This window comes from Carcharhinus amblyrhynchos, chromosome 9 (genome assembly GCF_965287045.1).
Source record: "Carcharhinus amblyrhynchos chromosome 9, sCarAmb.v2.hapA, whole genome shotgun sequence".
In the NCBI taxonomy this organism is placed as follows: Eukaryota; Metazoa; Chordata; class Chondrichthyes; order Carcharhiniformes; family Carcharhinidae; genus Carcharhinus; species Carcharhinus amblyrhynchos.
In genome coordinates this window covers 79032883-79056196 of record NC_137332.1, presented here as the reverse complement: position 1 = coordinate 79056196, position 23314 = coordinate 79032883, and the positions used below count along the sequence as shown (strand labels likewise).

Here is a 23314-nt window from a genome sequence, read left to right as displayed (position 1 = left end):
TGAAGCTGCTGTGAAAATAACCAAGTCACCATACTCTGGTGCCTGTTTGGGTACACTGAGGAAGAACTTAGCATGGCCAATTTATTTAACCGGCATGTCTTTTAGACTGTAGGAGGAAACCAGAGCAAACCCATGCAGACATGGGCAGAACATGCAGACTCCGCAAGGACAGTGACTGAAGCCAGGAGTTGAATTTGGGTCTCTGACACTGTGAGGCAGCAGTGCTAACCACTGTGCCACCAGCAAAAGGAGTCAGTGCCAAATGTAATGTTGCAGTCATAGCTAGGGTGTAGAAAAAGATCAACTTAATACAGGGTAGGTCCATTCAAAAGTCTGATGGCAGCAGGGAAGAAGCTGTACTTGAGTTGGTTGGTACATGTCGTCAGACTTTTGGATCTTGTTCTTAATGGAAGAAGGTGGAAGAGAGTCTGCACTGACCACAATCCCCCCCAAGCCCTATCCCCACATCCCATGCATCTACCCTAGCCAGTTCCCCGATACTAAGGGTCAATTTAGTATGGCCAATCTACCTAACCCACACATCTTCAGACTGTGGGAGGAAAATGGAGCACCCGGAGGAAACCCATGCAGACACGGGGAGAATACGCAGATTCCGCACAGTGACCCAAGTTGAGAATTGAACCTGGGTCCCTGGCACCGTCAGGCAGCAGTGCTAACTACTGTGCCACTATGTTGCCCGTGTACTCCAGCAAGGTGAATAGAGTTGAACCTCTGTTGTCTCACGGTATCTCTCTTGCACATTCTGCACCCCACGCAGCCACTGAACATGATTTCCGACCTTGCATAGCACTAAAGTGCATAAGAGAGAATGCATGACAAGTCTGCATGCTGACGGAGCACCTCTCAAATGGTGCCAGACATGATACTGAAACAGGGTTGGTGGTGGCACCTATCACCATCCTGACTTGCCTGGGGTTTCTCCACAGTGCGCGCTGTGTACTGTTAGGGTGTGACTTGAAAGTTGCGTCTACATTCTTGGGGCTTGGTGTTCCACAGTGTTAACTCTTGTCTCCAGATTGTGAAACTCAATCTAGCTCTGGATATTAAGCTGGCATGTTGGACTCCTTAAGGAATTGTCATTTAATCACTCTGACAACAGTCATCTTGACGTGACACAGCTGAATCTTGAGACGTCTGCAATTAGTTTTTGAAGCAATTCCCTCGAGGGGCAGCCTCATTCTTCTGGGTCTTCAAAGCTGTGCATTTAAACAGCCTTACGTAAGAGCAATAAACAGCCTTTCTCTGGTGGATTTGAACTTCCTGTCCAGTAAACCCCTCTGCCCTCACACTACTGTCAGAGTGAGGGCCGTAGGATTCATTGCGTTCACCCTCCCCCAAGTGAGAGGGTCTTTATGGCTCATGAAGCAGGGTAGTTCCCCATCACTGATACCCTCACACTGCCCCTGTAGTCTGGCCTCTCCCAAAGCAAGACCCCCATAGTCGCACCCAATACTGCCGCTCATTGTGTCCACTTTCTACCCCAGTTTGCAACTCCCGATAAGGGAGGGAAACCACTCAGCTACTGTTTGAACACTAACCCAGTATGGAGGAACCAGGGAGTGATGCTGCTTGGCAGCCAGCATATCCCCTCGGAGCAAAGGGCAATCCGACATGAAGGGAAAATAAGGCGTCTGTGCGACCTACACATACACCCCACAACCGATGGCGACAGTAGTCAGAGAGGTTTACAGAGTAGAAACAGGCCTTTTGGCCCAACTTGTCCATGCTACCCAGTTTTTAACTACTAAGCTAGTCCCAACTGCCCACATTTGGCCCATCTTACCTATGTAACTGTCTAAATGCTTTCTCAAAGACAAAATTGTACTTGTCTCTACTACTACCTCTGGCAGCTTGTTCCAGACACTCACCACCCTCTGAGTAAAAAAATTGCTCCTCTGGACCCTTTTGTATCTCTCCCCTCTCTCCTTAAACGAATGCCCTCTAGTTTTAGACTCCCCTACCTTTGGGAAAAGGTGTTGATTATCTAGCTGATCTATGTCCCTCATTATTTTATAGACCTCGATAAGATCACCCTATAGTAACCTTTACCTCCGGCCTCGTGCTGCACCTCTGTGCCTCCCCAGCATTCTCCCTGATGGTTAGACTGCCTGAGAAGTAATGGCCACCTGAGTGCTCACCTCCGAATTCCCCCTCAGAGGCGATAATACCAGGTTCATTCAGCCTCTTGTAAACCTGTTATAAATGGTGGCGACATGGTGTCACACCGGCGCCATCTGAGTATTTAGTGTGGCCTCCATGTCCAGAGTGAGTGCTTGCTAATGAAATGCTGATGCATTCAAATTAGCTCCCCCCCCAACTTTTCCAGCGTGTTCCACATTACTCCACTGGTGAGGTTACTTCAACATAGGAAAACGCAATCTCGCCGGCTAGATTCACGCTTTTCTGATCTTTGAGCCCATGTCGCCATCCCCGTGGACGGCAAACTTGGGCTCAGGATCCTGCCCTCAGAGGGTGGGTCTCTTTGACCTTGAGCAGGGGAGGCTGAGGGCCGACCCAATCGAAGTCTTTAAAATTCGGAAAGTTTTTGATCGCACAAATGCAGCGAGAATGTTTCCACTTGTGGGGAAGGGAAAGGAGAGACCATCAGTTTAAGGTGGTCAGGAAGATATCCAATAGGGAATTCAGAGGAAACATCTTTCCCCAGGGAATGGTGAGGGTGTAGAACGTGCTCCCACTATAAGTGTTTGAAGTGAATTTTTAAAAATTATTTGTTCACAGGACAAGGGCATTTCTGGCTGGGCCAGCAATTATTGCCCATCCCTAACTGTCCTTGAACTGACTGGTTTGTCTGGTCATTTCAGAGGGTACTTAATAGTCAACGACATTGCTGTGTGTCTGGAATCACATGTAGGCCAGACCGGGTAATGACTGAAGATTTCCTTCCCTAAAGGTCACTAGTGAACCAGATGGGCTTTTCTGACAATTGACAATGGTTTCAGAATCATCATTAGACTTTTAATTCCAGATTATTATTGAATTCAAAATTCACCGTCTGCCATGATGGGTGATATGTGAACAGTACAGATACATTTAAGGGGAAGAAAGACAAGTGTGGGAAAGGGAAGAGAATAGAAGATTAAGATTTAGATGAGAAAAGATAGAGGTTCAGGCGATTGAAATCTTGAAGGGAATTGCTTGATAGGGCGGACGCAACACGGTTTCATTAAAGGGAAGTCGTGTCTGACAAATTTACTGGAGTTCTATGAGGATGTGTCTAGGGCAGTGGATAGAGGAGAGCCGGTGGATGTGGTCTTTCTGGATTTTCAGAAGGCGTTTGATAAGGTACCTCACAAGAGGTTATTGCAGAAGGTCAGGGGACATGGAGTTGGGGGTAGGGTGTTAGCGTGGATAGAGGATTGGTTGTCAAATAGGAGGCAGACAGTGGGGGTCAATGGGTGCTATTCGGATTGGCGGTTGGTGACTAGTGGGGTGCCCCAGGGGTCGGTGCTGGGGCCTCAGCTATTTACCATTTATATAGATGATCTGGAGGAGGGAACCGAGTGCAGGGTGTCGAAATTTGCTGATGACACCAAGATTGGGGGAAAGGCAAATTGTGCGGAGGGTGTGGAGAGTCTGCAGAAGGATCTAGATAGGCTGGGCGAATGGGCCAGGAAATGGCAAATGGAATTTAATGTTGGCAAGTGTGAGGTGGTCCACTTTGGTAGGAAGAATGGTAAGAAGGACTATTACTTACGTGGCGAAAAACTGCAGCAGGCGACGGTGCAGAGGGACCTCGGGGTCCTTGTGCATGAGTCGCAAAAACCCAGCTTGCAGGTGCAGCAGGTGGTCAGGAAGGCGAATGGGATGCTGGCCTTCATAGCGAGGGGGATTGAATATAAAAGTAGGGAGGTCTTGCTGCAGCTGTATAGGGCATTGGTGAGGCCGCAGCTGGAGTACTGTGTGCAGTTTTGGGCGCCGCACCTGCGCAAGGATATTTTGGCCCTGGAGGGAGTGCAGAGGAGGTTTACTAGGCTGATACCGGAGTTGAGGGGATTGAGCTATGAGGAGAGGCTGAATAAACTAGGCTTGTACTCGTTAGAGTTTAGAAGAATGAGGGGAGATCTCATTGAGACGTATAAGATGATGAATGGGATGGATAGGATAGAGGTGGAGAGACTCTTCCCGCTCAAAAAAGACAGTAGGACTAGGGGGCACAGCCTCAAGATAAAAGGGGGGCGGTTTAGAACGGAGTTGAGGAGGAACTTCTTCACTCAAAGGGTGGTGAATCTCTGGAATTCTCTGCCCGTTGAAGTGGTGGAGGCTGCCTCGCTAAATATTTTTAAGAAGCGGGTTGATGGGTTCTTGATAAGAGAGGGGATTAAGGGTTATGGGGAGAGGGCGGGAAAGTGGAACTGAGCCACGACAGATCAGCCATGATCTTATTGAATGGCGGGGCAGGCTCGAGGGGCTAGATGGCCTACTCCTGCTCCTATTTCTTATGTTCTTATGTAAATCTGCTGCTTATGCCAGCAGGATCTTACAGTCCTGTCGATGGCACACCCCAATTGCAGGTGAGCAGCACTCCTTCTCCTGACGCTGCCAAACACTGTGGTCAGCCTGAATGACCTGTTTCTGTGCCGTGTATCCGTAATTCTTCAGGATGGGTGAGGTGGAAAATACATTCTCCCCTTCTTTCCTGGAAGTCACGTTGCGCTAATTCCTGAGAATATGTAGTGAACCGGAAATGAGCTGGTCGTTTGGGTTTCAGAGACGTCTCTAAGCGCTGGAGTGCTGATTGAGTTTAATGCCAGAGCCCCACAGTACCACACAACACCCAGCGGTGGCAGTGTTGGCATCGGCTGGATCACGGCACATCCTGAGTTGTGCTGCAGACGTTTGCCAATGATATAACTAGCCGGAAACTGGGGAGGATCTCTTCTGATTAAAAAGGCTGCGTCGGCGAAGTGGGGGGGGAGGGATTTGCATTTTTGGGCTGTGTGCCAGAATTTCAAGATGCAAACGAGACACCAGTTTGGTGACGGCACGTCATTGTTCTGTCTCAAAGAAACAACAGCCGAAATGACCACATGACAATAATGCTGCTAATTAAAAGGCCCATGGTTGTGAGGCTTTGACCATGTAGGCCTCTGTATTGGTGCTGCTGTAAACCCCTGATTAAATAAATAGCCAAATGCAAAGTGTAAATCTCTATGACTCGATTGGCCAAAGACCAAACAGGAGCAAAGGGGCAAAGGTCATCACTCGGGCACTGCATGATCTATGTTTATCTTGCTGATAAAAATCTGCTAGTGAAACAAATAAGGGGGAAAGATTGACTTGTTTGTCTTTAGAAATTCTGTTCATTAACCAGGCTGATTGACCCAAATGAGATGAAGCCCAAAAATTAATAAACAGCTTTTTCACTCGTTACTCTGCAGGAATCCATTACAATAATCTGCATCTATACATAACAATTACCTTAAAGCTTTTAACATAAAAAATTGAGTGGTGTTAGAATTCCTCTCTACTGGCGTAAAACATTTAAAGAACTACATTCCAAATAATTTATATTCCTTTTATACCGGATCTGTGATTTAAACAGATATCAATGAGGCCTGTAGACACTCGTGGGTTGTTTTTTCTCTTTGCCTGCCAGTTGTTATATCTCTGTCATTATCAAGGTTCTGTTGATAGCCCTCTCACCTCGGATGCAGGTGACTGAGACACTTTGCCCCTAGAGTGGAGATAAGGTGGAGGCTGTCACTCCTGGGCCAGGACTGAGGGAGTGCGGCACTGCCAAAGTGCCGTCCTTTGGCTGAGATGTCGAGCTAAGGCCCCCCCCCATGTGGCTGTAAAAGAAACCAGGACTTAGGGGAAGTGGGATTCTGCCTGGGATCTCATCATTGCTTGTGAGGTCTTGCTGTGGGCAAATCAGCTGCTTCATTACATACATTAATCGAAAAGCTCTCCAATGTCTAAAACATTCTCCAGACATTCTGGGGCACGACAGAAGCAGACGCCTTTCTTAGTGTTTGAATGTTTTCCTTGACTTTGGATTTGCGGATGTCTGGTTTTCTTCAATCCCTCCTTGCTGGTTAAATAGGTTACTTATTCAGCTTTTATGCTCTATATGTTAATGCTACAAATGTTAACACAGTGCTGGGTCACGTGTTTCCAAACCTCTCGGTTTTGACACTCGTTGACTTGTTGTTGAGGTAATGAGTTCTGATAGGCAGTGAGCAGTGATGGAGCAGACTCTGGATATACCCGAGAGGGGAAAAGAAATCAGGAACAATGATGACGTAAACAGTCATTTCTGTCAAGCCCTTCACCAGAGCCCTTTCAATTTACTCCCTCTGCCAGAGCATCAGAACAAGTCAGGCCAACAGCTGTAAATAAAAACGCAGAAGGCCATTCAACCCCTCAAGCCATTCAATTAGATCATTGTAGTTCAAAGTTGAAACTGGCCAAGGAATAGATGCGGAGATATAGATAGCCCTGAACAATAATTGGATTATTGTAGGAACAGATTTATAGATATACACAGCCTCAGCCGAAGAACTCGTCTCCATCAGGCGATGTCACGTGACTCTCTTAAATCATCCTGTGGACGGTACTGTTCCACAGCTCACATGTTAACATGTTCAGCTCTGAACACCAAATTACTTGACCCTACTCCAACCCACCCTGCGTCTGTCAACCCCAATCCTCGAGCATAATGAAAACTTGCTAATCTATCTTTTTAATGTTAAACTGGAAACTTCCTCATCATTCTCCTCCTCCTCCTCCTCATCATTCTTCCTCCCTCCTCCTCATCATTCTCCCCCTCCTCATCATCATTCTCTCCCTCCTCTTCATCATTCTCCCCCTCCTCATCATCATTCTCCCCTCCTCCTCATCATTCTCCCTCCCTCCTCATCATCATTCTTCCTCCCTCCTCCTCATCATTCTTCCTCCCTCCTCCTCATCATTCTTCCTCCCTCCTCCTCATCATTCTCCCCCTCCTCATCATCATTCTCCCCTCCTCTTCATCATTCTCCCCTCCTCATCATCATTCTCTCCTCCTCCTCATCATTCTCCCTCCTCCTTCTCACCATTCTCCCTCCTCCTCATCATCATTCTCCCTCCTCCTCATCATCATTCTCCCTCCTCCTCATCACCATTCTCCCTCCTCCTCCTCATCATTCTCCCTCCTCCTCTTCATTCTCCCCCTCCTCCTCTTCATCATTCTTCCCGTCCTCATCATTCTCCCCCTCATCTTTCCTCCTCATCATTCTCCTCTCCTCCTCATCATTCACCCTTCCTCCTCCTCATCATTCACCCTCCTCCTCCTCATCATTCTCCCCCTCCTCCTCATCATTCACCCTCCTCCTCCTCATCATTCTCCCCCTCCTCCTCATCATTCTCCCCCTCCTCCTCATCATTCTCCCCCTCCTCCTCATCATTCTCCCCCTCCTCCTCATCATTCTCCCCCTCCTCCTCATCATTCTCCCCCTCCTCCTCATCATTCTCCCCCTCCTCCTCATCATTCTCCCCCTCCTCCTCATCATTCTCCCCCTCCTCCTCATCATTCTCCCCCTCCTCCTCATCATTCTCCCCCTCCTCCTCATCATTCTCCCCCTCCTCCTCATCATTCTCCCCCTCCTCCTCATCATTCTCCCCCTCCTCCTCATCATTCTCCCCCTCCTCCTCATCATTCTCCCCCTCTTTCTCATCATTATTCATGCCTCATCATTCTCCCCTCCTCATTATTCTCCTCTCCTCCTCATCATTCTCCTCCTCATCATTCTCATTCCTGCTCCTCATTATTCTCCCCTCCTCCTCCTTATTCTGCTCTTCTCCTCATCATTTTCTGCCTCATCATTATTCTCCCCCCGCATATGAACCTTGGAAATAGGAGCAGCAGTAGGCCATTCAGCCCCTTGTCTGTTCCTCTATTCTGTAAGATCATAGCTGCTCAGCTTGTGTTGAGTTCCACACTCCCCATCTATCCCCAATAACCTTTGATTCTCTGACCTAACAGGTGGCTATCTACCTCTGCCTTAAAATATTCAATGATTCCGTCTGCACTGCCATCTGAGGCAGAGAGTTCCAAAGTCACACAACCCTCAGAAAAAAATTCTCCTCGCTCTTGTCCTAGAAGGCCGACCTCGCATGCATCAGTCTCCCCTAATTCAGGACTCAGCCACAAGAGGAAATATCCTCACCGCTTCTGGAGACGGTTCAGGATCTGAAACACTTGTGTGGTTACACAGGATGAGGCTGAAGGGGTCACAGATAAGGGGGATTCGGAGAGGCTGGACACCCTCATGGAGACCTAAGTCCTGGGGTGTTCAACAGCCACTCCGCCTCCCTTTGTGTGCCCGAGTGCCCCTGTCTGATTCCTTGAGGGGAAAGGGCACCTGGAGGAAGGTGGTGGTACCCCAATCCCTTCTCACCCAGCCACTGCTAAAATTCACCCATGGCTATAGCGATGGAGCCCAGGTCTGCGTACATCTCCAGCAGAAACTGCGTGTAACGCTGCACCAGCTTTTCCATGGCAGCTGCAACCCTCTCAACGGAGATCTCTACGTGTGCATACGTGACCATCACTTCATCAGAGAGCAGGCAGACAAATTTCTCCATCTCACCTGCCTCTCCGTTGAAGGCCGCCGCCACCTTTGATCGATGTTCCCACACCTCTCGCAGGATCTTGACCTCCCATCTGACCTGAATGTGACAGATGCCTCTTCCCCAGCATCCTATTCCTGCTGGCGAACTTGGCTGACTCTGCCTCCTCCTGCTGGTGACCATGCCTCTGTGCGGTGAGCACCACAATAGGAGACCCAACCTGAACTGGAGCTAGCACCCAGTGAGGTGTGTGTCTCTGCTCCAGGTGCACTTTCTCTCTCTCTCTCTCTCCCCCCCCCCCCCCCCCCCCCAGTGTTCTGGGTCCTGTGTGGGCTGAGAAACTGCTGGACAAGGGTTTCCTTCATCTGACCTTGCCCTCTTCCTGCTGCCACCCGTAAAGTGAGAGAGGAGAGAGCGAGAGTCACATCATGAGCTGCCTCCAACATAGCCATGAGAGGTCACACAACGCCAGGTTATAGTCCAACAAGTTGAATTCACAAGCTTTTGCAGCACTGCTGCTTCACCAGGGACAGCGCTTTGAAAGCTTGTGATTTCTGAAATCCAGGCAGACATGGAGGAGGGGGAGTTGGGGAATGTGCAAACTCCACATTGACGGTGACCCAAGCCGGGAATTGAAACTGGGTCCCTGGCATTATGGGGTTACAAGTGCTAACCACTGTGCCACCGTGCAGCCCATAGAGGAGCACGTGACCCTCAGGTTTCTATGTGACTATGTTATGCATGGGTCCTTATCCTTACCAGCAGCTTATTGACCTCTCCATCCACACGGGCTTAGTCCAGTTCCTCCCCAGCCAGTCGGGCTGTCCGCTCCTCAAACTCAGTGAGGTTCATGAGGTCAGGCCTGTCCCTCCCCTCCTGTCTCCTGTTATGCCTCCAATTCTACTGCATAAAGACAGAAGATGGGGTTGAGAGCCAATGGGTTTCATGAATCTTTCTCACATTTCCAGTCTTACCACTAACTACCTGGACTGTGTGCTGTATGATTGACCTACTGCACGTTATCCACAAGGGGCAGCATCCTCCAGAGCAGTGCACCCATGCAGATCGAGGGGTGTCATTCACAGTGCCTCAATGTCTAACCTCCACCCTCCCCCCCCGACCCCTCCCAGACAGCTTCTGAGCTCTCTGCATGGAAGGGTGAAGGATTCAGAGTGGCCTCTCCACCTGCAGACTGGGTAGAGTCCTGTGAGGCTATGAGGCATCCCCTCATCACATTGATGAGCTCTTTCATGTATGAGCCACGCAGATGGTGCCACTAAGGTCCATGTCCTCTCTGCCATTCACAGAGATGAGTGTGAGCAGTTAAGGATTACCTTACCATAGTGGTGTGGGTGAGGACATCCATCCATTCCCAGCACTGCAAGGCAGTCCCCCAGTGGAGGTCGCTGGCACTGACCACCCTGGCAATTTCCTCCCATGCAAGGCTGGCCAGGTGGCTCAGTCTCCTTTTCCCTCCTTGGGGGTACAGGACGCCACTTTGGGCCTCCGTACATCGAGGGAGCCGTCACTGAATCAATGGGATGGAGCGCCCCGTGCTCCTCAGGCCATCTCCTCCTTCAACATTGGGATAAAGATATCCGGGTACCTTTTAAATGTGGTGGCTGGAGATGACAGTGCACCTCCCAGCCCATCCCACCACACGGTACGCGGGATAATGAATTAAGCCAGCATCGTGTGACTTGGCACAAATTGCCAATGGCCTCTGCAGTGGAAACACTCTTGATTCCTGCCCACTGTATTTGGGATCCCAAAGTTCACAGTTTGCATCGTTCTCCTAACCCTGTGTACTTTTCAACTCTTCCGCAGGCAAAACACAAAGAATCCCAGCATCACCCTGCCCGCACCCCGCCCCCCCCAACCCCGAACAGCCTGGTTCATACGGGGAATGGCCTTCGCATTTCCAGTTCAAACTGTTCCAACGCCAAGGCTCGAGAAACTGTGCATCAATTGGCTTTTCATTGCCATCCACCCACCCCCACCATGTAATTCAACTGCAAACCCAATGTTTTCCCCAAAAAACCGAACCCCATCTTTCCTGTACCTCTTCCCGAAAATGTCTGGCAATAAATCGCGTTGCGTTTTCCCTTCCAGAATCAGGCTGTGAAGCAGGCTAGCAGGACTGCACTGTGGGCGAAAATTCTCCTGCTCCAGTAGTCTGAGTCCTCTGATTCCTCTTGCCAGTGAAGTCACTGATGTTATCCTAGTTGGCACAGAGGGTTTCATGCCTCACTGTTTTCTTCCTGTCACTTGTGGTATGACAGCTTGTTCTAGTCATACCTGTTTTTCTGCTATCTTGAGCAGTGTGAAACATTGGAGTTGACTGTATCTCTGCTTGGAGTCTCTGTGAATTGGAGAGCTGTTTATTTATTGAAAAGAAGCATCAACCCATGTCCTTGTGTCGCTCTCTGAATCTTTTCCAGTGCTGTACTTCTAACTTTCCACCTCTTCTCCATTGCGATGGTACATTTCTCCCCAAGAAAAAGTTGACCAATTAAGTTTTAATTTGTTTAATTTGAACAAAATCTTGTTTTTTTCCTCAATTCTCCAGGTATAATTTCTTTCTGTCGAACAGCTGCCCCCTCACCTTTTGTGATTCCACTCTGTTTTTCACTATCGGCTGATGTTCCTCACCTCGCGATCTTACCTCAAACGAGTCACAGTTCCTAGAACCACAGAAAATGGGAGTAGGCTATTTGGCTCTTTGAACTTGCTCCACCATTCATTATGATCATGGCTGATCATCCCACTCGATAGATTGATCCAGCTTCCCCCTATATCCTTTCATCCCCAAGAGCTATATCTAACGGATTCTTCACCTCTTTTAAGGTGAAACCAAATAGACAAACCTAAATTAAATTAGGACAAAGTAAAAGGGGCAGCTCCCCAAAAGAAAGGGGAACAGCCCGAACGAAACCAAAGTACAAAGGAAACTTAAGACACATCAAATCAAAATGTGCTTGTCGGGGTCTATAACACACCCCAGCCCCTGTGGTGCCCAGCGGGCACAGAAGGTGTCAACTGCGCCCGCGGACACTGCATGCTCCCTCTCCAGGGACACCTGGCCACGAATTTAGCTGCGGTAGAGGGGGTGACTGATTCTTGAAGCCATACGATGTTTGGCCTTAACTGCTTTCAGTGGTAGCAAATTCTACAGACTCACCACTCTCTGGGTGAGAAATTTCTCCTCATTTCAGTTTTTTCTTCTTTTAAAATGTTTTATATAAATAAAGGGCCCTCCAAGGAACTTGTTTCTACTTCTGTTTCCCTCAACATCATTCTGTCCACTCCAAAATCCAAGCCCATGCATCTGAATTCTGTGCCTCTATCTGGGAAGGAGTGATAACATCTGGCACAGTGGTTAACACTGCTGCCTCACAGTGCCAGGGACCCTGGTCTGATTCCCGGCTTGAATCATTGTCTGTGCAGCGTCTGCATGTTCTCCCCATGTGGGCTTCCTGTGGGTGATCTGGTTTCCTCCCACAGTCTGAAAGACGTGCTGGTTAGGTACATTGACCCGAACAAGCACCGGAGTGTGGAGACTAGGGGATTTTCACAGTAACTTCATTGCAGTGTTAATGTGACTAATAAATTAACATCTCCCTTGTACTCCTGAAGAAGATGAAAGAGATACTTGTCATTTAATCAGTATCCCTCTCTCTCACCTCTAGCATCTAACTCACCTTTGGGTTCTAAACTGTCTTAGTTTTCCCTGTTTTACCATTACTATAATTCCTCCTTGTGTCCAGTTTGAATAGGCCACACGACTCATCCTCCCTTCTTACTCTGTTAAGATCCCAATGCATTGCACAAGATGTCAAAACTATGGATCTCAGCGCTCCCAATCCCACCAACAATTCTCAAAATTAAAACCTAAGCTTGGCATAACTTAAGCACTACTTTCTAATTAATGCTCTCCCTGGTTGGTGCCCTATGCTGTAGTTCTTGGCGCTTCATCTTGGCTTTCTCAAATTAAGTGAATGAAGGAGAGAGCATCAAACTGGATACTGAAATTTTAAACATAATTGGACTATCTGCCAGTACACAATGGTGTGTGTGAGGCCCTGCCAGTGTTAATTAGTGTATAATAAATTATGTACTGGATAACATATGGAGGGCTGCACAGGACATCCTCACTAATCACAGGATAGTGAAAGAGCACTAAGAAATAACATGCAAAATGAAAGTTTAGAGACATTGGCCAAAATTTCCTGTCCTCATTTGTGGCTGGGATTTTCTGGTGCTGCTGAGACTGAATGGGGTTTTTGTTGGAATGCCAAATTTTCCGTTCTCGCTCACGATGCGTCACTCCATCGCCAAAGTGAAAGATTCCAAGTGAAACGCTGTCCCCTGGTGAGTCCCTCCTGAGCAAGTTCTTTCAGACGTGCCTTCTTTCAGGTGAGAATGTCCCCTCAGGTGTAGCACGCAAGATTCCACGGCAGCGTTTGGAATAAAAAGCCGACAAGTTGTTCCTGGCACCTTGGCTAAAAAATGAGTGCCTTAACCAAATGATTGAACTGACCAGCTGGTCCTTATCATGCACTGTTTGTGGGATCTTACTGTGCGCAAATCTTTCTTACATTACAACAGTGACTCTACTTCCCAAAGTGTTCCATTTGCTCTAAAGTGCTTTGGGACGTCCTAAGGTAATGAAAAGCGCTGTGTAAATGCAAGTCTTTCCTTCCTGGTGCTTTTATACCTACTCTCTTCAATAAAGCCTGTAGGGCAGACCCAACTGCATAGTGAGGCTTTTCATGAATATTTTATTTGTATTTAAGTACCATGGTTCATTTGATTTTTCCTCTTAAGCCAAGAAGCAGAAACCCACGCAAGTGTGAATAATTGTTTATTTGCGAAGGGTCATTTCTGATTGTTTTGCAATACTGTTTACCCTACTTGTGGCCTTCAAAATACGCATGTGCTTTAAATCCAGCTTCTTCTTTCTTGAACAAGGCCGTACATTACCAAGAAGCGTCCTCCCACCAAACCGGATTAATCACTATAAACTCAGCAAATCAGGAGGGCTTCGGGGATTTACAGTCACTAAATAATAAAATAAAAATTCAACTTTCTAAGGCTACCAAATGGAAGTGTGGATTCCAATCATCATTATTTCATTCCTGAGGAGACAGGAATGCATTCCCGGACGCATATATTTAAAATCCACTGAGTGTTCCAAAAGTGTAAACAGAGACTCAGTCATTTAATGGATTTTCCTGCAAACACAGACAGTAACAGCTAAGCCACTGTAATGTGTGAAAATTGCGATCCTTTTGATCACTGCGGCAGGTAAGGAGACTTTGATAACTATAATAGAATTACCACTTACCTTATACGGAAAGTGATGGCATGCAGGTACAGGGCACATGACAACAGCAGCCTGACCTGCAAAAGGTATTAAAAAGGGCAGGAAAAAAAGGCAGCTCCACAGAGAACCAACTTGAAGAAACTTCACTCCAGGGAGAGAGTCCAGAAACTGCTGCATCTTCTGCTATAAGTGACTGGACAGCCAGAAGTAGCACACCTGGAGAAAAGAAATAAAGAACCTGCTTTCCTCCATACAGACCCTGATTCCAACTACTACGCTCACCTGCTAAAGCAACCACCAGCAATTCGACAATGGAAGCCTTCGCAGCTTGAGGGCTAACTCTACCGCCTCAGGAGTTTCACTCGAGACAAGTTGCAGTCGCAACCCCTTGACTTCAAAACATATCAGGCCCTGTACTGTATATGGACTGAACTAATCCAAATTTTATCTTAATTTGTAACTGTGTACTTAGGTTAATAACTTTATTTTTCTGAAGTAACTTCCAGAGCAATGGTGTAAGATAAACTAAACCTTTTTAAGCAAACTTTTTAAGCAAAAAGGTTTTGCTGTTGGGTTAATTCAAATTGCATCTCTCATTTCACAGGTAAGAAAATACACACGCATACAAACTCATTGTTCATGAGTGACTTTGAGGAAACATCTTCTAAAGCAGTCATGACATCAGTCTGATCCATTCAAAGATAACCTGATTAATGTTTACCACTCAAACAGTGTCAGGCAATGACCATCTCCAACAAGAGAGAATCTAGTTATCTCCCCTTGACATTCAGTAACATTATCATTGCTGAATCCCCCACTATTAACATCTTGGGGGTCTCCAGTGACCAGAAACTTAACTGCCCCAGCTGCATAATTATTGTAGCTGCAAGAATATTTCATAGGCTGGGAATTCTATGGTGATTAACTCACCTCCTGACTCCCCAAACTTGCAAATTCCCCTTCAGGCCACACACACTGTCCTACATATATTGTCATTCTTTCACTGTCACTGGGTCAAAATCCTGACAGACCCCTGCCACTAACAGTACTGTGGCAGTACGTGCATCTCAGAGACTGCAATGACTCAAGAAGATGGATCACCATTATCTTCTAAAGGGCAATTAGGGATGGGCAATAAATATTGGTTCTGACAGTGATGCCCACATCCCAGAAATGAACATACGAAGGAAAATGCAGTGTAATCAACATGTAGGTAAAGTCGACTTCCCATCATTACCATCCTGTCATCCAATGTCTCCAGATTACAGTCTCAGTTTCTCTTAGTCATTGACTGGAGTTACTGTATATTTTGTGCGGCCATATGGTGCTAGTTGATCTTTCACTGTGCCGTGATTAGTGAGGATATAAATGCAGGGGGTCGTATTATGAACAATCATTCTCGATTATACATTAATCAGAGTGACCTCTCCAACATCATTGCCAAGGCTTTGCCCACAGCTGATGTGTCTAGGAAAACCTGTTGAAAGTGACAGCAGTACCCACGTGCATCGTGAACTATCTGGTGCTAGAGAACAAACAGATAGGTGCAAAACAGAAGAGATCGTGGTCTCGATAGAACACTGGAAGGCCTCTCCAAGCTCTGTTCTTGCTGGCTGAACAGCACTTGGGATGTTTAGTTTGGGAGGGCCAATAAGAGGAGGTGAATCCTGCATTGGCAGTCAGTGTTCCCAATAAGGAGGTAGCGTATCCGAGAGGAGGACCCCAACTGTTCACGTTATATATTGATGATTTGGAAAAGGGAACTGAATGTATTATCTCCAAATTTGCAAACGATAGAATGTTGGATGGGAGGATGAGCTGTGAGGAGGATGCAGAGATGCTTCAGCGTGATTTGGGTACGGCTGAGTGAGTGGGCATATGCATGGCAGATGAAGAATAATGCGGATAACTGTGAAGTTATCCACATCCGTAGCAATAATAGGGAGACAGAGTATTATTTGAATGGGTGTAAAGTGAGAGAAACCTTGGCGTTCTCATGCATCAGCCGTTGAAGGTAAGCAGACAGATACAGCAGGCAGATAAGAAGGCAAATGGTATGTTGGCCTTCATAATAAGAGGTTTTGAGTTTCGGAATCGGGATGTTTTACTGCAATTGTTTAGGGCATTGGTGAGGTCACACTTGGAGTAAGTGCGGCATGGTGGCACAGTGATTAGCACTGCTGCCTCACAGTGTTGGGGACTTGGGTTCAATTCTGGCCCTCAGGTAACTGTGTGGAGTTTGTACATTGTCCCCCTTTCTGTGTGGGTTTCCTCCTGTTGCTCTGGTTTCTTCCCACACTAAAAAAATGTGCGGATTAGGATGATTGGCCATGCCAAATTACCCCTTAGTATCAGGGGGGTTAGCAGTGTAATTACGTGGGACTGCATGGATAGGGCTTGGGTGGGATTGTCAGTGTGGGCTCAGTGGGCCGAATGGCCTCCTTTCATCACCCAGAGAGTGGTGTACCTGTGGGAATTCTAATTCTTATTCTTTTCTATGAGTATTTTGTTCAATTTTGCTGTCCTTATCTGAAGAAAGGTGCCCTTGCTTTAGAGGGAATACAGTGAAGAGATACCAGTCTGATTCCTGGGATGGCAGATCTATCATTCATCTGTCATCTCAGGCGATCAGTGACTAGTGGTGTGCCTCAGGAATCAGTGCTGGGACCGCAATTGTTTACGATTTACATAGATGTTTAGGAGTTGGGGACCAAGTGTAGTGTGTGGAAGAGCAAAGTATGCAGAGGATGCTGAAAGTCTGCAAAGGGATAATCTAAGTGAATGGGCGAGGGTCTGGCGGATGAGGTCATCCATTTTGGTAGGAATAACAGCAAAATGGATTAGTATTTAAATGGTAAAAAATTGCAGCATGCTGCTGTGCAGAGGGACCTGGGCGTCCTTGTGCAGGAATCTCAAGGAGTTCATTTACAGGTGCAGCAGGTGATTAAGAAGGCAAATGGAATTTTGTTCTTCATTGCTAGATGGATGGAGTTTAAAAACAGTGAGGCTATGTTGTAGCTGTATAAGGTGCTGGTGAGGCACCTTAGGAATCAGGATGTTTTACAGCAATTGTTTAGGGTATTGGTGAGGCCGCACCTGGAGTAGGGGGTGGCACAGTGGCACAGTGATTAGCACGACTCAATCCTGGAGTACTGTGTACAGTTTTGGTCTCCTTACTTGAGGAAGGATACACTGGCACTGGAGGGGGTGCAGAGGAGATTCACTAGGCTGATTCTGGAGTTGAGAGGGTTGGCTTATGAGGAAAGACTGTATAGCCTGGGGCTATTCTCATTGGAATTCAGAAGAATGAGGGGCGATCTTATAGAAATATATAAGGGAAGGGAACAGATAAGACATAAGCAGGGAAGTTGTTTCCACTGGTGGGTGAAACTACTACTGGGGGCATAGCCTCAAAATAAAGGGAAGCAGATTTAAGACTGAGTTGAGGAGGAACTTCTTCACACAAAGGCTTGTGAATCTGTGGAATTCCCTGCCCAGTGAAGCAATTGAGGCTACCTCATTATATTTTTAAGGCAAGGGTAGAGTCAGAGAATCACAGAGGTTTACAGACTGGAAACAGGCCCTTTGGCCCAACTTGTCCATGTTGCCCTTTTTTTTAAAACCTTTAAGCTCATCCCAGTTGCCCGCATTTGGCCCATATCCCTCTATACCCATTGTACCATATAACTATCTAAATGCTTTTTAAAAGATAAAATTGTTCCTGCCTCTACTACTACCTCTGGCAACTTGTTCCAGATACTCACCACCCTCTGTGTGAAAAAATTGCCCATCTGGACATTTTTGTATCTCCGCCCCTCACCTTAAACCCATGCCGTCTAGTTTTAGACTCCCCTACCTTTGGGAAAAGATATTGACTATCTACCTTGTCTATGCCCCTCATTATTTTATAGACCTCTATAAGGTCACCCCTTAGCCACCTTTGCTCCAGAGAGAAAAGTCCCAGTCTATTCAGCCTCTCCTTATAACTCAATCCATCATGTCCCGGTAGCACCCTAATAAACCTCTTCTGCACTCTTTATAGCATAATAATATCCTTTCTATAATAGGGTGATCAGAATTGCACACAGTATTCCAAGTGTGGCCTTACCAATCTCTTGTACAACTTCAAGACATCCCAACTCCTGTATTCAATGTTCTAAGCAATGAAACCAAGCATGCCGAATGCCTTCTTCACCACTCTGTCCACCTGTGACTCCACTTTCAAGGAGCTATGAACACGTACCCCTAGATCCCTTTGTAACTCTCCCCAGTGCCCTACCATTAACTGAGTAAGTCCTACCCTGGTTCAATCTACCAAAATGCATCACATCACATTTGTCTAAACTAAACTCCGTCTGCCATTCGTCAACCCACTGGCCCAATTGATCAAAATCCCATTGCAATTGGTGATAACTTTCTTCACTGTCTACTATGCCACCAATCTTGGTGTCATCTGCAAACTTACTAACCATGCCCCCTATATTCTCATCCAAATCATTGATATAAATGACAAATAGCAGTGGGACCAGCATTGATCCCTGAGGCACACCACTTGTCACAGGCCTCCAGTTTGAAAAACAACTCTCTACTGAGAATATAAAAGCCATACGGTTTTTGTATAGTTTGTAATCTCATGCTGTGGACATGCTGTCCTGCACGTATGCAGAAGTGCCATTAATCACATTCTGTAGTCTAGCTGTACCTAGTACCAAGTGTTTTAACTGTCGTGTAAGGATTTATTGCGATGAGAGTGTGTACAGAGTTGATTGGTTTTCAGAACATTATGAACCGTGCATGCAGCTATACTACTGCTCTATTGGTGTAAAAGAGTCGGGGACAAGTTGTAATAGGCTAATGCTCTGGGAGCCCGCCTACAGACTGGGATAAGTGTTTGGAAAAAGTAGAACAAAGAAGTTAGTTTTGCCTGGGTGTGCGGGACCACTGATGCCTGCCCACCCTAAGGAAAACTAGCTCCGACATTGTAAAAGAATAAAGGTATAAACCTTCTATCCGGAGTTGACTTGATTATTATCAAACCAAGCCGAACGCAGAGCGCCGAACCTTAGAAATTGTCACTATAACCACCCTCTGGCTTCTGTCAAGAAGCCAATTTTGTATGCATTTAGATACCTCGTCCTGGATCCCGTGAGATTTAACTTTATGCAATAACCTAATATGAGGTACCTTGTCAAAGACCTTGCTAAAGTCCATGTAGACAACATCAACTGCACTGCCCCATCTACCTTCTTGGTTACCCCTTCAAAAAACTCAGTTAAATTTGTGAGACATGATTTTCCACTCACAAAGCCATGCTGACTATCCCGAACCAGTCTTTGCATCTCTAAATGCCTGTAGATCCTGTCTCTCAAAATACCTTCCAACAATTTACCCACTGCAGATGTGAGGCTCATTGGCCTGCAGTCCCCAGACTTTTCCCTGCAGCCCTCTTTAAACAAACGCATAGTTGCCACTCTCCAATCTTCAGGCATCTCACCTGTGACTATCAATGATTCAAATATCTCATCAGGGGACCCGCAATAGATAGATAAATTTTTGAACAGTAAAGGAATTAAGGGTAATGGTGAGCAGATGGGTAAGTGCAGCTGAGTCCACAAAAAGATCAGCCACGATCTTATTGAATGACGGAGCAGGCTCAAGGGGCCAGATGGCCTACTCCTGCTCCCAGTTCTTATGGCATATGAGGAGAGACTAAGTCGGTTAGGATTATATTCATTGGAATTTAGAAGAGTGAGAGGGGATCTCATAGAAATGTACAGAATTCTAATAGTGTTAGAAAGGCTAGATTCAGAAAGAATGTTCCCAATGGTGGGGGAATCCAGAACTAGGAGGTCATAGTTTGAGGATAAGGGGTGAACCTTTTAGAACTGAGATGAGGAGAAATTTCTTCACCCCCAGAGTGTGATAAATGTGTGGAATTCATTGCCACAGAAAGTAGTTGAGGCCAAAACATTGTGTGATTTCTAGAAGAAATTAGACATCGCTCTTGGGGCTAATGGGATCAAGGGATATAGGAGGAAGGGGGAATCAGGAATTTGATAGGCAGCCATGATTATAATGAATGGCAGAGCAAGCTCGAAGGGCTGAGTGGCCTATTTCTGCTCCTAGTTTCTATATTTCTATGAATGCTGCATCAGCAGTCAGTGTTCCATACAAGGAGGGAGTGTGTTGAAGCTGACCTACTGCCTGAGTGAGTATCAATGCCCATTGATCCTGGAGGAGGCACTGATTAATAAACAGTGGGTTCAGCCATTTGCCTTTGAAGGCCACATCACATTAGCCAGGAGAGAGCCCTCCAAGTCTCACTGGTGCTGCAGCTTCTGGCATTTCCCTAGATCATTAGCAGCAATTGGCTGTTTTAACAGAGGCTGATTCTACTCTGTTCACGCCTGCATTGCCTGAGTTTTAAACCACAGCCACTGGTGCATTCTCCATGACACCGCCTCTACCAATCAGAGTCCACAGGGGTCATTCTCCCAGCCTGCTCTAGCAGCGCAGCGGGCTGGAAGGCATAAGCGGAGGCTGTGTAGCAGGAAACCCGCTGAACGTCATGGCTTCCAGCTGCCCGATTTCCAACTCCTCGGCACTACCCACCAGGCATCAGGCAGTGATGTTTCCTCATCAGGAATGGGGCCTGAGGGAGGTGTTGGACTGCTGGGGGTGTGAGGGGGAAGATCGAGGCAGGCTGGGATGGGGGGAGGTGTGGGGGGCAAGGTTGGCCCTGACACATCAGGGAGGCCAGCAAACGAGTGGTGGGGGTTGGTTCACACTGTCAGCGATTGGGGGGGCGGGGTGGAGGTGGGTGGTGGCGGGGTGCAGTGGTGGTTGGGGGGGGGGGGATGGGGAGATGTGGAGGTCGCGGGCTCACCAGCGATCGGGAAGCCTGCAATGCAGGGCTACCACATATGTGCTGATCTCCACTGTAACAGATTGGTGCGTGCGCAGTGGCTCGCTCAGCACTTGGCTGTGCACTATGGTCTGCAGTGCACAGAGTGTTGGATTCACTTTGAAAATCCTGCTGAAAAAAACCAACGGGATTTACTCCAGTTTTTAACACAAATTTGGTACTTAGAATGTTTTTAGGAGAATTCCACCCCACTTGTTAACCAATCGGTGCTCTCTTTTCATGCAGTATAAATTGTTCCCTTTACTTTTGGTATTCTCACAATGTGTCCTGATGACTGCAAGATGAAAAACTTCAATACAAAGTGCCTTTCTTTCAGCAATACTGACTAATCGAGTATTTCCACGGCATTTTTTTTAAATGAATAATAACCAGACATTAGGATGTGCGATTTTTACCACCCTCCTGTTCCTCTCTCCTCTATCCCCTTTTCATGTGTTGCTGGACATTGCAACATTCCCGTTTTCCTTGTTTCTTTCTCAACCGTCTAGTATTAAGACAGTGATTAATATGAAAGCTCGCTCATGTGGAAAATGCCCCATTTGATATCACTGACTCCTGCTGAGAGTGAAAGCAAGTTCCTTTGCTGCCGTTGACTTCTTCTGACATCAAACACAGGGAACACTGGGTTACCAGCCAACCACAGTGTCGTTCACCCTCTCACCCGCCTTCTAAATCTCATGCCCCCTTAATGAACCCTGAACAAAACACTAAAAGATCAGCTGAGAGTTGGCAAAGGTGAGGATCTCAGCCCAGAGATGGAGGCTGGAGCTGGCTGGCGAAAACAGTTGAATAGAGTCTGTATCACTGAGCTTGCTGCTTCCTGCACTTCACAGAAACAGTCAGGGATTCACATCCGGTGAGGGGGGTTGTCATTTTGTTTACTATAATCACATACCAGTTATACAACATTTCCATCAGCAGCACATTACACAGAGAACATATGGATTGACCTGTCGGGAAATAATCATAGAAATAGAAATCATAGAAACCCTACAGTGCAAAAGGAGGCCATTCAGCCCATTGAGTCTACACTGACAAAAATCACACCAGGCCCCACATATTTACCCCACCAATCCCTCTAGCCTATGCATCCAGGGACACTAAGGGGCAATTTAGCATGGCAAATGCACCTAATCCACACATAGAACATAGAGCACTATAGCACAAACAGACACTGACCAAAGCCAGGAATTGAATCCACGTTCCTGGAGCTGTGAGGGAGCAATGTTAACCATTGTCCCACCATGCCACCCCCTAAATGCATGGGCTGTACTCCCAGCATTTGACACAAAATTGTGCATAGGAAGAAAAAGTGTAGAGGGGCTAGCACTCACATTAGAACAGTTGATGATATGTCTTGTTTCTTTTCACATGAAGCTCTTGTGTTGTATATTTTCTTTGCAGACAGATCGTCTATGCTCTCTCTCTCTTTCACTTCAGTCCCTGAAAGATAAACATTTCATGGTCAGTGTTTGAACTCCTCCAGTGTCACCTGCGCATGATGGATGACAGTGCTGTACGTCGTCGAAACATCCACTTAAAGGGAAACATTCTCTCGGGCATCAAGTCACCTCCGATACACTACATAATGTCAACTTGACTGAGACAACTAGACAAAGGAAGTGCCTTGTTTAGCACTGTGTGACCTCCAGAAACGAATAGCCTCAGTTGACATCTTGTATTTAAAGGCACAACATCTATCATTTTTGTTTGCGTGTCAAGATAGCACAGGCCAGAACAGAACATTTGACAGCAGCAGGCACTCCCAGGCATAAGACGTCTAGCTGTCTGATAACTGCTTGCAATAATCAGTCAAAACCACATTAGATGCGGAGGAACTGGAAAGAAGGGATCTGCACAGGAGGGTTGCCAACTCTGGTGTCATGTACTCCTGGAGATTTCGTCAAATGACATTCGATCACATGGCTGCTGATGTGATACTTAATCACATGACACTTGATGACATTACATTTGCCTACAGCTTGCAAATGCTGCGTTGCATAAACTTAATTGAGAAAAATCCTCCAAAATCTGACCCAATATGTGACTTGTTGTTTTATATGGAATGAATTAAATCAGGTATAAGTCAAAGAAAGAACAGAAAAGAATAGATAGCCTTAAAGCTAGAAGTAATGTTTAAATAAAAAACACAACCTGTGATATTTCTACAATATTAACTGTAATAAAAAACACCAGGCTGCTTTGTCAAACAACATAGAAACATACAGTACAGGAGAGGCCATTTGGCCCATTGAGTCCGCACTGACACACTAGAAACACCTGAACTCCCACCGAATCCCATCTGCCCATAGCCCTGAATGTTATGAGGTGACAAACACTCATCCAGATACTTTTTAAAGGATATGAGACACTCATCTCCACCACTCTCCCAGGCAGTGCATTCCAGACTGTCACCATCCTCTGGGTAAAAAAGATTTTCCTCACATCCCCCTGCCAGACCTCCTGCTCCT

General features: G+C 46.6%; 1 protein-coding gene across 2 annotated transcripts in view; it reads right to left on the bottom strand.

Moving 5' to 3' along the window:
* Positions 1–23314, bottom strand: part of LOC145348418 (protein FAM163A-like) — a 166527-nt gene that overhangs the window by 5562 nt on the left and 137651 nt on the right. For both annotated transcript variants that reach the window (XM_080196631.1, XM_080196632.1), the window contains exon 3: positions 22178–22286. The gene's annotated coding sequence lies outside the window, so the exon portion shown is untranslated. The remainder of the gene's footprint in view (positions 1–22177; positions 22287–23314) is intronic.